Genomic DNA, 12801 nt, shown 5'->3' on the forward strand with positions numbered 1-12801 from the left:
CGCACCGCAACGAAGAGTAGCCCCCGCTCGCCGCAACTAGAGAGAGCCCAGCCCGCACACAGCAACGAAGACCCAACGTAGCCAAAAAGAAATAAAATAAATAAATAAGTTAAAAAAAAAAAGAAGAAGCAGTTACCACCCATACCGCTGTGGCATCACAGGGAAGAGTGTGGAATCATTTCAATTTAGAAGCTGGAACTAGGGTGGCCAGATTTTGCAAAGAAAAACACTGAACACCAGTTAAATCTGAATTTCAAATAAACAATGAATTATTTTATATGTAAATATGTCCCAAATATCACAGGGGACATATATATACTAAAAATTATTCGTAGTTTATCGGAAATTCAAATTTCTCTGGTGTTCAGTGTTTTTCTTTGTGAAGTCTGGCAACCCTGGCTGGAACCCAGACCTCTGAGAAGAGGAGCTACTTGCAGTCACTGTTATCTGAGAGGGGCACAATGAAATAGATTCTTTTTTTTTTTTTAAGTTTTTTTTTTTTAGAGGGAAGGATTATTTATTTAGTTATTTATTTTTGGCTGTGTTGGGTCTTCGTTTCGTGCGAGGGCTTTCTCTAGTTGCGGCAAGCCGGGGCCCACTCTTCATCGCGGTGCGCGGGCCTTTCACTATCGCAGCCTCACTTGTTGCGGGGCACAGGCTCCAGACGCGCAGGCTCAGTAGTCGTGGCTAACGGGCCTAGTTGCTCCGCGGCACGTGGGATCCTCCCAGACCAGGGCTCGAACCCGTGTGCCCTGCATTGGCAGGCAGATTCTCAACCACTGTGCCACCAGGGAAGCCGTGAAATAGATTCTTGAATGTTAGAAAAGTACAAACCCAAATCAACCGCCGCTACTGGAACAAACTGCAGCTGCCAGAGTGAAAAATCGTTGCTGAGGTGATGCTGGAGGGAATAAGAAGTAGACAGGAAGAAGGGTACAACTTCACCCTGTTCCAGAACTGCAGTCTCCCTCTGGGATCCACTATTGGCAGCTGGCAAAAAAGAACTGTGTTTTCCAGGAGTCTCAGCTCTGGCATCACGAAGCAGAGCTTTGAGGGTGGGTTTGAAGCCGAGAGACTTCAAAAATAAAAGCTGGGCAGCTGCCAAGAAGGACATTTTCTCCAATGCCCACCTCAGATGTGGACACAGAAAACAATGGACTAAGAAGATCCTTCCAGAGAAGAGATCCAGGTGCTGGCTGGCTGATGAGCTCATCAAGAATTTACAATATTGACTGTGCAGGGAATCCTCACTATTCCTGCCTCAGAGCTTTCAATAAACGCCTTGGACAATTGCCATGACTTCTGGGGGTTCACAATCTCTTCTTTTTGAACGATAGTTGTTTTTTTTTTTTAATTGCAGGTTTCCTGTTTCTTCTCTATCATTGTATATTGGGAGTGTTGAATGACAGGCAGATCATGTTTTCTGCATCTGGACTTGATAGAGAAGACTGCACATCACACAGAGACTTTCAGTGAGATGCAGTAACTGGATGGGACTTTAGGTGGTCTGTCAGGGAGGAGATGAGCATATTTGATGTTTGGGAAGAAGAATGAGTGTAGATGTTGGTATCTAAAGAGGTGGACTGTGCAGAGACGGAGTAATTACCATCCTACATAAGTTCTTCCAGAGAAGAGAAAAAGTGGGAACATTCTCCAAGGCGTTTTATGAAGTTGACATTACCATGAAACCAAAACTGAGGATAGGACAAGAATAAAAATTAAAGATCCATCTCAATCATAAATATGAATGCAAAAATCCTAAACAAGATATTAGCAAGTCAAGGGACTTCCCTGGTGGTCCAGTGGCTAAGACTCCATGCTCCTAATGCAGGGGTCCCAGGTTTCATCCCTGGTCAGGGAACTAGATCCCACATGCCACAACTAAGGGTTCGCATGCCGCAATGAAGATCTCACACGTGGCAACGAAGATCCTGCATGCCACAACTAAGACCCGGCGCAGCCAAGTAAGTAAGTAAGTAAGTAAATAAGTAAATAAATAAATAAATATTTTTTAAGAAAAGATTAAAAAAAAAGATACTAGCAAGTCAAGTCCAGCAATTTACGAAAAAGGAAATAAATCATGACCAAGTTAATTTTATCCCAGGAATGCAAGATGCATTTGACAATTTAAAAAATCAATTAATATAATTCATTTAATTTGAAAATTAAATGAGAAAAATCATACATTCACCTCAATAAAGGTAGAAGAAGTGTAAAGTTCAACATCTATTCATGATTTAAAAAAAAAAACTGAAGAGTGGTAATAAGAGGAATTGAATTGTTGAATCAGACACATAAGTCATAGCTCTTACCCTATGCTAGACTAATGATCTAAAGGATAAAAGCAATTACAAAGCATAGGCAAAGTATTCTTCCCTTGGAGAAGTCCAATACTGTCAGATGCAGCTCCCTGTTTAGAGAGAGTGTCCTTCCTCTCTAACAATAAGCTGTGTCCTAGTTTCAGATTTAACAGGTGAGGTTTGTTCTGAGCAATGTGTAGGAAGCCATTGCTTACACAGAGGGGATTATTTTGGTTCTGGAACACCTCCATCTTACATCTGATTAATTACACTGCTTATATTCCCATTCTCCATGCTCCCCATAAATTCATAAATTCCAGGGTTATATACGGTAAGCAGTTTAGACAGGGCAGGTATATCCTATTAAAAACATTTCATAGATAAGGATTCTCTGTTATTTTTCTGCTAGTAAGTACTATTAATGTGTTTACCAAGAGCATGAGTTATTAGCATGTTTACAAGATTTGACCAGAGACATTTCTTTCCCCCTAGATCCCAGGAGAAAGAGGGAATGGGTTGCAGGTCCTATTTCCTTCCCATTAGGGAACTTCCTTTATCCCATACAGGATATTTACAATAAATGTACTTTGTATATTAAAATTCTCCAGGAAATTCCCTGGCGGTCCAGTGGTTAGGAATCCACGCTTTAACTGCTGAGGGCCCAGGTTCAATCTCTGGTCAGAGAACTAAGATCCCACAAACCCACGGTGCGGCCAAAAAAACCCAAAAAACAAAAAAATCTCTGTAATAAAAAGTAAATAGCCTTTTTCCATCTTCCCAAAACAGAAATCAAATATATTTAATGTATACAATCTGGTAGTTGGATATGTCCATATGGACTCCATGGTCTTAAACATGCAGCCATGATTATCATTCTTTATTCAGTCTGGGGAGAATATATATTGTCCTATTATGACTCTGTTCAGTGATTTCATTGTACCCAAGCTCTAGGCATCCGTCTATTGGTCCCTGTACATCTCTATCCACAATACATATGGCACCAAGTTGGGAAACTGAACACCTTGAAATTGAACATCCATAGAGAAGGCAAGCAGCTGGAAGGGACCTGGGGAAGAAGCCTGCTGGGTATCATCATAGAATGCCACCTTTTTAGAAACCCCTTTTTCACAGCCTATGGATTGGGCCACTTAGGGTAGGAAAAGTGTTGTTTTTAGCCAGCTGATAATTCCTAACCAGGTATCACCTGAGGAATACTCACAGGTCAGAAAAGGAGGCATCACACATTTCTCTCCTACTCTGTTTTTATGCAAAGCATTGACATGCGTTAAAAGGGAGTCTGCTCCTCACCCTACTTGGCACCCATCTGGGTAAAGCACAAGGTCCCTGGCGCTGTGCATGTATTAGTGGGAGGACTGTTGTGGTTCGGTGAGGACCGAACCTGGGTCAATGTCTACAATGTCTGATCTTGGGACATTGGGTCAAGTACTTGCCCCACTGGGTACTTGCAACTGGCTGGCATCGTGACACTGACCCTCCATCCAGATGGAGCAAGTGCTTCCACAGGGCACCATCAGGCCAGAATATGTCCTGATGTCAGGGGTAGGGGATTTGTTTTTTTCCTTTTTTATACAGCAAAAGTTACCTTGTGGGTCTTCACAGTTTGTCCATAACCACTAGAGGTTTTCATGAAGGTATCCTTTGCAGCACTCCAGAAAGAGGTCAACTTCTTGACAGAAGCAGACTTGTAACATCAGACAGTACTCAATAACTTGTTAGCTACCAGAAAGTGGGGGGTATACCCTGATACTTAAATCAATTGCTCTGGTGTGGCAGAAACTAATAATCAGCAGCTCAAAATATCCTATTATATTTTTATTTTTATTTTTTATTTTTTTTATTTTATTTTTTTTTAAATTGGAGCTGAGTAGTGGCTGCCCTTTTTTATTTATTTATTTATTTATTTATTTATTTATTTATGGCTGTGTTGGGTCTTCATTTCTGTGCGAGGGCTTTCTCTAGTTGCGGCGAGCGGGGGCCACTCTTCATTGCGGTGCGCAGGCCTCTCACTGTTGCGGCCTCTCCCGTTGCGGAGCACAGGCTCCAGACGCGCAGGCTCAGTAGTTGTGGCTCACGGGCTTAGTTGCTCCGTGGCATGTGGGATCTTCCCAGACCAGGACTTGAACCCGTGTCCCCTGCATTGGCAGGCGGATTCTTAACCACTGCGCCACCAGGGAAGCCCCCTATTATATTTTTAATCAAAATGATTAAAATGGCAAGGGAAACAAATGGTGCCTGTGGCATCGGTTTTTCATGTTTCTTTAGGAAGATAGAGTTGATTTTCTGTAGGAAATAGTTACTCGGGAGTTTTTCTCTATTTGGCTTTGTAGCTCCCGGGTTTTAGAATCAGTGTCACAGTGCTGTGCCATCCATGGTGTTTGGTGTGCTGGATATTGTTGATTGGCACTCAGCATCCTTTCTTACCTCCCTCCAGTGTCCCTGTGCTGCAGAAACTGGAAAGCTAAAATGCCATGCCAAGATTTGGAAGGCAGAAGTGAGGTGGGGTCCATCTTCCGGCTGCTTGTTGCTGATGGCAAACATGGCAGTGGAGGTGTGAGGAGTTTCTGCAACCGGGTTCCAGGGTACCAGTCAGTAGCCTTGTGGGTTGAGAGGCTGTTTTGGCGGCAGTGGTGGCACCTGGATTGCAGTGATCCCTGAATCCAGTGATCCCTGGATTGCAGTCACAGAGGTGTGTTGTTAAACTCAACAGGTACAGTGGTGGCCTCCTGACTTCTCTCCTTCCTGATTTCAGCAAAGGTAGCAGCTACCCTAGTGGGATAGTTTGGAGTCATTCCTTCAGAGTCCACTTTTCTAGCCTTCTCAAGAATTGGTGTCACCTAATTTCTTGTATGAACCCTTTTGTGTTTAAACTAGCCAGGGTGGTTTCTGCTTCCTACAACTAAACCCTGAATGATATACTGAGGTTCAGGGTATTTAATTCTGAAGGTTTTATTGGTCTGGAGATAAGGAGCTCCACAACAGACTGTATCAAATCCAGGGATCATAAGAATATCTCTTATACCTCATTGCCAGAAATGTCCCCTTTTCAGGCCACCCTAAAAAACTCCTTTAAAAAAAGCTTTTTTTGAAGCATAGTTGATTTACAATGTTTCAGGTATACAGCAAAGTGATTCATGTATGTATGTATATATATATATATATATTCCTTTTCAGATTCTTTTCTTTTATAGGTTATTACAAGATATAGTTCCCTGTGCTATACAGTAGGTCTTTGTTGTTTATCCATTGTATATATAATAGTTTGCATCTGCTAATCCCAAACTCCCAACCCTTCCCTCCCCCACCTCCCCTCCTCTTGGCAACCACAAGTCTGTTCTTTATGTGTGAGTCTGGTTTTTTTTTCGTAGATAAGTTCATTTGTGTCATATTTTAGATTTCACATATAAGTGATATCATATGGTATTTGTCTTTTTCCTTCTGACTTACTTCATTTAGTATGATAATCTATAGGATCATCCATGTTGCTGCAAATGGCATTACTTCATTCTTTTTTATATATGTACCACAACTTCTTTATCCATTCATCTGTCAATGGACATTTAGTTTGTTTCCATGTCTTGGCTATTGTGAATAGTGTTGCTGTGAACATAGGGGTGCATGTATCTTTTTGAATTATAGTTTTGTCTGGATATATGCCCAGGAGTGGGATCGCTGGATCATATGGCAATTTTATTTTCAGTTTTTTTGAGGAAGCTCCATACTGTTTTCCATAGTGGCTGCACCAATTTACATTCCCACCAAGAATATAGGAGGGTTCCCTTTTCTCCACACCCTCTCCAGCATTTGTTATTTGTACATTTTTTTAAAATTATTTATTTATTTATATATTTATTTATGGCTGTGTTGGGTCTTCGTTTCTGTGCGAGGGCTTTCTCTAGTTGCAGCAAGCGTGGGCCACTCTTCATTGCGGTGCGCGGGCCTCTCACTATGGCGCCCTCTCTTGTTGTGGAGCACAGGCTCCAGACGCGCAGGCTCAGTAATTGTGGCTCACGGGCCTAGTTGCTCCGCGGCATGTGGGATCTTCCCAGACCAGGGCTCGAACCCGTGTCCCTTGCATTGGCAGGCAGATTCTCAACCACTGCGCCACCAGGGAAGCCCTTATTTGTACATTTTTTAATGATGGCCATTCTGACTTGTGTGAGGTGGTACCTCATTGCAGTTCTGATTTGCATTTCTCTAATAATTAGAGGTGTTGAGTATCTTTTCATGTGCCTGTTGGCCATCTGTATGTCTTCTTTGGAGAAATATCTATTTAGATCATCTGCCCATTTTTTGATTGGGTTTTTTTTTCGTTGTTGAGTTGTATGAGCTGTTTGTATATTTTGGATTAAGCCCTTGTCGGTCGCATAATTTTCAAATATTTTCTCCTAGTTTGTAGGTTGTCTTTTCATTTTGTTTATGGTTTCCTTTGCTGTACAAAAACTTGTAACTTTGATTAGGTCCCATTTTAAAATTTTTGCTTTTATTTCTATTAGTAGTATGTATCTGTTAATTCCAAATTCCTAATTTATCCCTCCCCCCCACCCTTCCCCTTTGGTAACTGTAAGTTTGTTTTCTATGTCTGTAAGTCTCTTTCTGTTTTGTAAATAAGTTCATTTGTGTCGTTTTTTTATATTCCACATATAAGTGATGTCATATGATATTTGTCTTTCTCTGTCTGACTTACTTCACTTACTACGTTAATCTCTAGGTCCATCCACGTTGCTGAAAATGTCATTATTTCGTTCCTTATTATGGCTGAGTAATATTTCATTGTATATATACCACATCTTCTTTATACATTCATCTGTCGAACATTTAGGTTGCTTCCATGTCTTTTTTTTTTTTTTAAAGATTTATTGATTGATTGATTGATTGATTGCTATGTTGGGTCTTCGTTTCTGTGCAAGGGCTTTCTCTAGTTGCGGCAAGCCGGGGCCCACTCTTCATCGCGGTGCGCAGGCCTCTCACTATCGCGGCCTCTCTTGTTGCAGAGCACAGGCTCCACACGCGCAGGCTCAGTAATCGTGGCTCACGGGCCTAGTTGCTCCGCGGCATGTGGGATCTTCCCAGACCAGGGCTCGAACCCGTGTCCCCTGCATTAGCAGGCAGATTCTCAACCACTGCGCCACCAGGGAAGCCCCTGCTTCCATGTCTTAAAAGCCCCTTTATTTTAGTAGCCTGGACTAATATTAAGTTACCTAGCACAGGGCATATGTGTCACAGCCATAAAATTTGATACCTTAAACTTGGATACTGGATGCAGGAAATGTAGAATTACTAACACAGGGTGAGTTTCATATATGGTTGTAATTAAGGTTAAGTCACCAATTACATGACTTCCCAGGTTAGAAGATATGAGAAGCTGAGCTTGGAGAAGCCTCCCTTCTGATGACTTCTCCACTGCCATGAGGATCAAACATCCTTGGGTCCTGAGCTGGTCATTGGGAACTGGGTGGCAAGGAGAGGCACCCTGAGAATAAAGATGTAACTGCTGCTGTCCTTCTCTGGGTGTCTGCTTTTGCAAGGAATAAATAAACTGCTTTTCTCTGATGGATTGTACAATGATGTTTGGCTGACATCTTACCTCCTAAATTATCTTTATCTAAATTATCTAAGTTATTTTTAGAGTGAGCTGCAGTTTAGTCATTGACAAGTTCTAAAATATATTCTAAACCGGCCCTCTCCATCTCTACCACCTCTACCCTAACCCCACCGATTAGCATCTTTTACTGTGACCACCACTATCAGATCATATCTCTCCCTTGCTTAAGTTCCTTCAAAGGTATCTCATCCCATGTAAAACAGACAAAAAAATCCAAACCCCTTAACTTGGCCTACAAATCCCTAGGTGATCTGGCCTCTGCTTCTCTATCCATTCACATTTCCTGTCACCTGTACTGGCTACATAATTTGTGGAGCCCAGTACAAAGTGAAAATATAGTGGTCCTTGTTCAAAAATTATTAAGAATCGCAAAAGGGCAATTAAGGCAGCAGAACATTAAACCAAGCATGGGGCGTTTCTGAGAGTGGGGCTCTGTAGAATCGCACAGGTTGCATGCCCATTAAGCTGGTCTGCCTGTCATTCACCCCCTCACTCCAGGGGTCATCCTCTTGTTTCTGTTTTAGAGCCTTTGTACTAACTCTTCCTCTGCCTGGAATGCACTTCTGTTTCATCTTAGCTTGGCTCACTTCTTCTAGTTAGGGTCTCAGCTGGAATGTTACCAACTGAGAGAGGCCATCCATGACCTTCAACCTAACCTAGCCACCGAATCATTCTTTGTTGCTTCGCCACCCTGTTTTAACTCTTTGCCATGTAATTTACCTATTTCCTTTTTTAACTTATCTGTTTATTTATTGGCCATCTGTCCCTGATATGGGTTGAATTGTGTCCCCTTTCACTGCTCTAATTCCTATGTTGAAATCCTAATGCCCAGTACTGCAGCATGTGACCTTATTTGGAAATACGGCTGTTACAGATGTCATTAGTTAAGATGAGGTGGTTCTGGGGTACAGTGAACTCCTAATCCAATGTGGCTGGTGTCCTTATAAAAAGGGGAAGTCTGAACACAGACGTGTAAGAACATGAAGATGGGCATCTACAAGCCAAGGAAAGAGGCCTGAAACAGATTCTTCCTTCAAAGGAACCAACCCTGTCTACATCTGGATTTTGGATTTCTAGCCTCCAGATTAGTGAGACAATAAATTTCTGTTGTTTAAGCCAGTTTGTGGTACTCTGTTACAGCAGCCCTAGGAAACGAATACACCCTTCATTAGAACTAAACTCTCTGAGAGCAGTAACCTGGTTTGTCTATTTCACAACCGTCCCAGAACGTGCCTGTACTGTTACTTGGAACATGTCAGTACTGCTGTTTAACAGTTTCACTTGTATATATAAACCTGAAATCCTTTCAAGGGAAGAGTATTGCGGGTGTTCAAGAAAAACCTGTTGAGTACATTAAACCATTTCACTCATTTCCAGAATTTTTGCGGAGAGCGTTGGCAGTTGTAAAATGTGTGCGGACTGACAGGTCATAGCTCTTACTCTCAAGGCTGTATTAATATGCACGACGTGCTTTTAGCTCTTCGGACAAAGAGACCGTTACTTCGCAGGTCCCTCAAGTGGGACTCAGAGGACCGAACCGAGCTCCAGCCTTTTACAAGCGCTGGTCCCTGCCCCTTTTGGCATCTTGGTACTTGTAGTTTTGTCCACTGTATCTTTGCCCGAGAAAATGAACGCTGAGACCACAACTCCCATCACCCCGCGAGAACTGGAGCCTTCAGAGCGCATCCTCTGGAGGGAGCACCAGAGCCATTGACCAACCTTCTGGCCCAAGGGCCCGCCTTCCTCAGCCCAGCAGCACCCATGATTAGTCGGCTGCCCAGCCTCTCACCGGAGGGGGCGACAGGTGAATGAAAGGGGGGCGTGTCGGTGCGCGTAGCTCAGCGGCGGCGGAGCTGCAACCCGCTGGAAGGTGAGAGCTGAGAAGCGGGTTCACGCTGCCGCTTTCATTGGCTTGGGGAGGATTCGGGGCGCCGGGGAGGGGGCCGGGGTGGGCAGCGGGCAGGGATGTTCCGCCTCGGTCGGCCTCTCTCGGACCATCCTGCCCTGGCGAATCCCCGGACCTAGGCGGGCGAACCCTCACTCGATGACCGACCCCCTCCCTCCCCTCCTTCCCTGACATTGGGTTGCCCCCTACCCCGGGCGTCGTCCAGCGGGTGGTATGGGCACACGCTCATTCTGATGGCGCCAGGTCGCAAGGGCTCATTCTGATGGCGCCAGGTCGCTGGGGTAGTGACCGTCGCAGCGATGGTCACTTTGTCCGGGAGAAGCCATGGGAGGGGCAAGGCCTCGGTTCTCACCCTCGGGGGCCAAAGAGCATGTACAGTAACGGGTTCTGGTGATTTCTGCAGGGTCGTCTGGCTCCGGATGGGGAAGGATCCCCTTGTCTTGCGATCAGTTTAGCTGGTGAATCAAAGGTACAGTTGACCCAGAAATACTTTCTGTGAAAGTGGAAACTCTTCTTCCGAGTAGTTCCCCAGCACTCCGTGCGTTGGGGAAAGGAGTGAGTGAGTTCCCCAGCTCTTCTCGCGGTTTCCTGGAGGGTTTGGGAAGTCAATTTGGCATAGTGGTTAAGGATGTCAACTCTGGGATTGAAACGAATCTCTGTACCAATCCTAGCTTCAGCGTGTTATCTGTAAATCTGAACCTCAATTTCCTTCTCTGAAAAAGAGGATATAATGATTTTATCTACTGCACTGAGTTATTGTGAGATTAAAATTAATTAATGCTTGTAAAGTATTTCTTACAGTGCTTCATGAGGAGTAGAGCTCAGTACATGCTAACAATTGATGAACAGGTTTCCATTATTCTCCTGTTGGTGATACTGGAGGAGTGTTGTCAGAAAGAGTGGGTGGAATTCAAAGCTGCTTTTGGCACTGGAGTGAAGACAGTCTTGCGATCCCCTCAGGGGAATGTCGGAGTTGGTTGCAGGTACTAGTGTTGGCATCTGCCCTCTCCTGGAGGACATGAGCTGTACTTGGTTCATTTTTCTATTCCTGGCATCTTCCTTGTGTCAGGCATTGCTTGTAGCCAGTAACTGTTGAATTGGAACCGTGGGAAGGTTGGGAGTGTCACTGCCAGAATGTGGATAAATGTGTTTCTGGGAGCAGTGTACCCTAAGAGCTTCCTTTTCAGGAGAAATGGTGAGCCTCAGCATGTGCCAGGGATGCAGAGCACTGAAGGCAAGTGGGATTGATGTGAATAAATACTTCCACACTGTATGCCAAATGCAGGATTGGAGAAAGGTTTGAAGAAAGTATGTGGATAGACTTTTGCAAAGTCAGGGGTCATTTATACAACCAGGTAGAATCTAGAATGTTTGCAGAGAGGAAGCCAGAGGAAATGGGTTTTGGGTACTGTTGCTGGAAAGGAGCGTCTTCCAGTGAAAAAAATGCAAGTACTTGGGAGGAGGCCCTGTAGATAAGACCATTCTACAAGTTAAGAAGTATTGGGCCTACTTTGGTATTTATCTCCCTGATTTACCAACTCCTTATCCCTCTGTGCCTCCTCCTTTTTCTTCTTTGCTAAAAAGGAAAGGAAAAAAAAAAGCAATATATGCACACAGTAAAAGACCCTAACAGTACAGAAAGTTTATAAACGAAAAATGAAGGTCCTTCCACACACCTCTTACCCCTAGTCCCTCTCTTCAAGGATATCTGCTGTTAACTCTTGCTCATAAAACCTTCCAGAAAAAAATTCTTACATATACCAGCAAAAACATGTACATAGATTGGATCATACTGTACATTTTGTTTTGCATCTTGCCTTTTTCCTTAATATATCTTGGTGACTTTTTTATATGAACACAGACAGCTCTAGCTCATTAAATGCACGGTTGCATAGTATTCCACTGTGTGAATGTACCTCATTGATTTAACTTGTCCCCTATTGGTGGACATTCAGATTGTTTCTACTTTTGCACTTGAACAAAAACCTCGTGCAATGGACATCTCTGTACTTTTGACTTGATGTACTTTTGGGAATACATTCAAAAGGCTAAGTTTTTAGCCGTGGAATTTTGGGGACAAAAGATGTGTACATTTTAAGTTTTGATAAATATTGCCAAATTCCCCTCTAAAATGGTGTTCCAAATGACAGTTCCATCAACAGTGGATATTATTACATTGAAAAATGTGATTTTACCAGTCTGATAGGTTTTCTTTCAGTTCTGAGGAAGAACAGAATGTGGTATTTAAATGTAGCATTCTCTTGTGTCTTGTTTTCCCCTTAATATTTTGATTGCCAAAGCCAGGAAGGTTTAGAGTGGCTGGAAGAGGTGAGAATGACAGTGAAATCTTAGTCCTGTGAAAACTTTCAGAGCTGATTTATTTGGGAAGAGTAGAGTTTTTCAGATATCTGACAGTTCTCTTCCTTTCTGAATGAAAATGTTAATTTTAACTACTTTGGATGAAAAAAAATTCCCAAAATTTTAACTTCCTTGAGTCTAAAATGAATATAAAAAGAATCATCTTGATGACTTAGTCCCATCCATTATAGCCCTGGGCTATAATTTAGTGATGTCCTTAGGCCATTTTGAATATGTAGGAGCATTTAATACCCTTAGCCAAGTGGCCTCAGGCTGATATTTTGAAAAAATTTCTAGGTCTGTTTTTTATAACTTTTTTACCTTTTCCTAGCTGTCAGTTCTCACTTTTGTCAGTTTACTTGCTTAGAGAGGCTCCTCTACTTCTTTCCCTAATTGGTTCTCTAGCTTCTAAACTTAATGCATCACTTGTTATAAATATGTGTAAAGTAGGTGTAAATTGCCATTTAATGAGGTTGTTGTTGGTCTTTTATGAGTAAAGTCTGTTCGGTTAGCACATAGGCCTTGAGGGATCTATTTGGCCAGTGGAAAGAGTCTTTCTGGGGGGTGGAGGTGCCTCATTTCTGTTAGGTGAGGTAATTGTTGTGTTCCATTTG

Source organism: Balaenoptera acutorostrata, chromosome 1, assembly GCF_949987535.1.
Source record: "Balaenoptera acutorostrata chromosome 1, mBalAcu1.1, whole genome shotgun sequence".
Lineage (NCBI taxonomy): Eukaryota > Metazoa > Chordata > Mammalia > Artiodactyla > Balaenopteridae > Balaenoptera > Balaenoptera acutorostrata.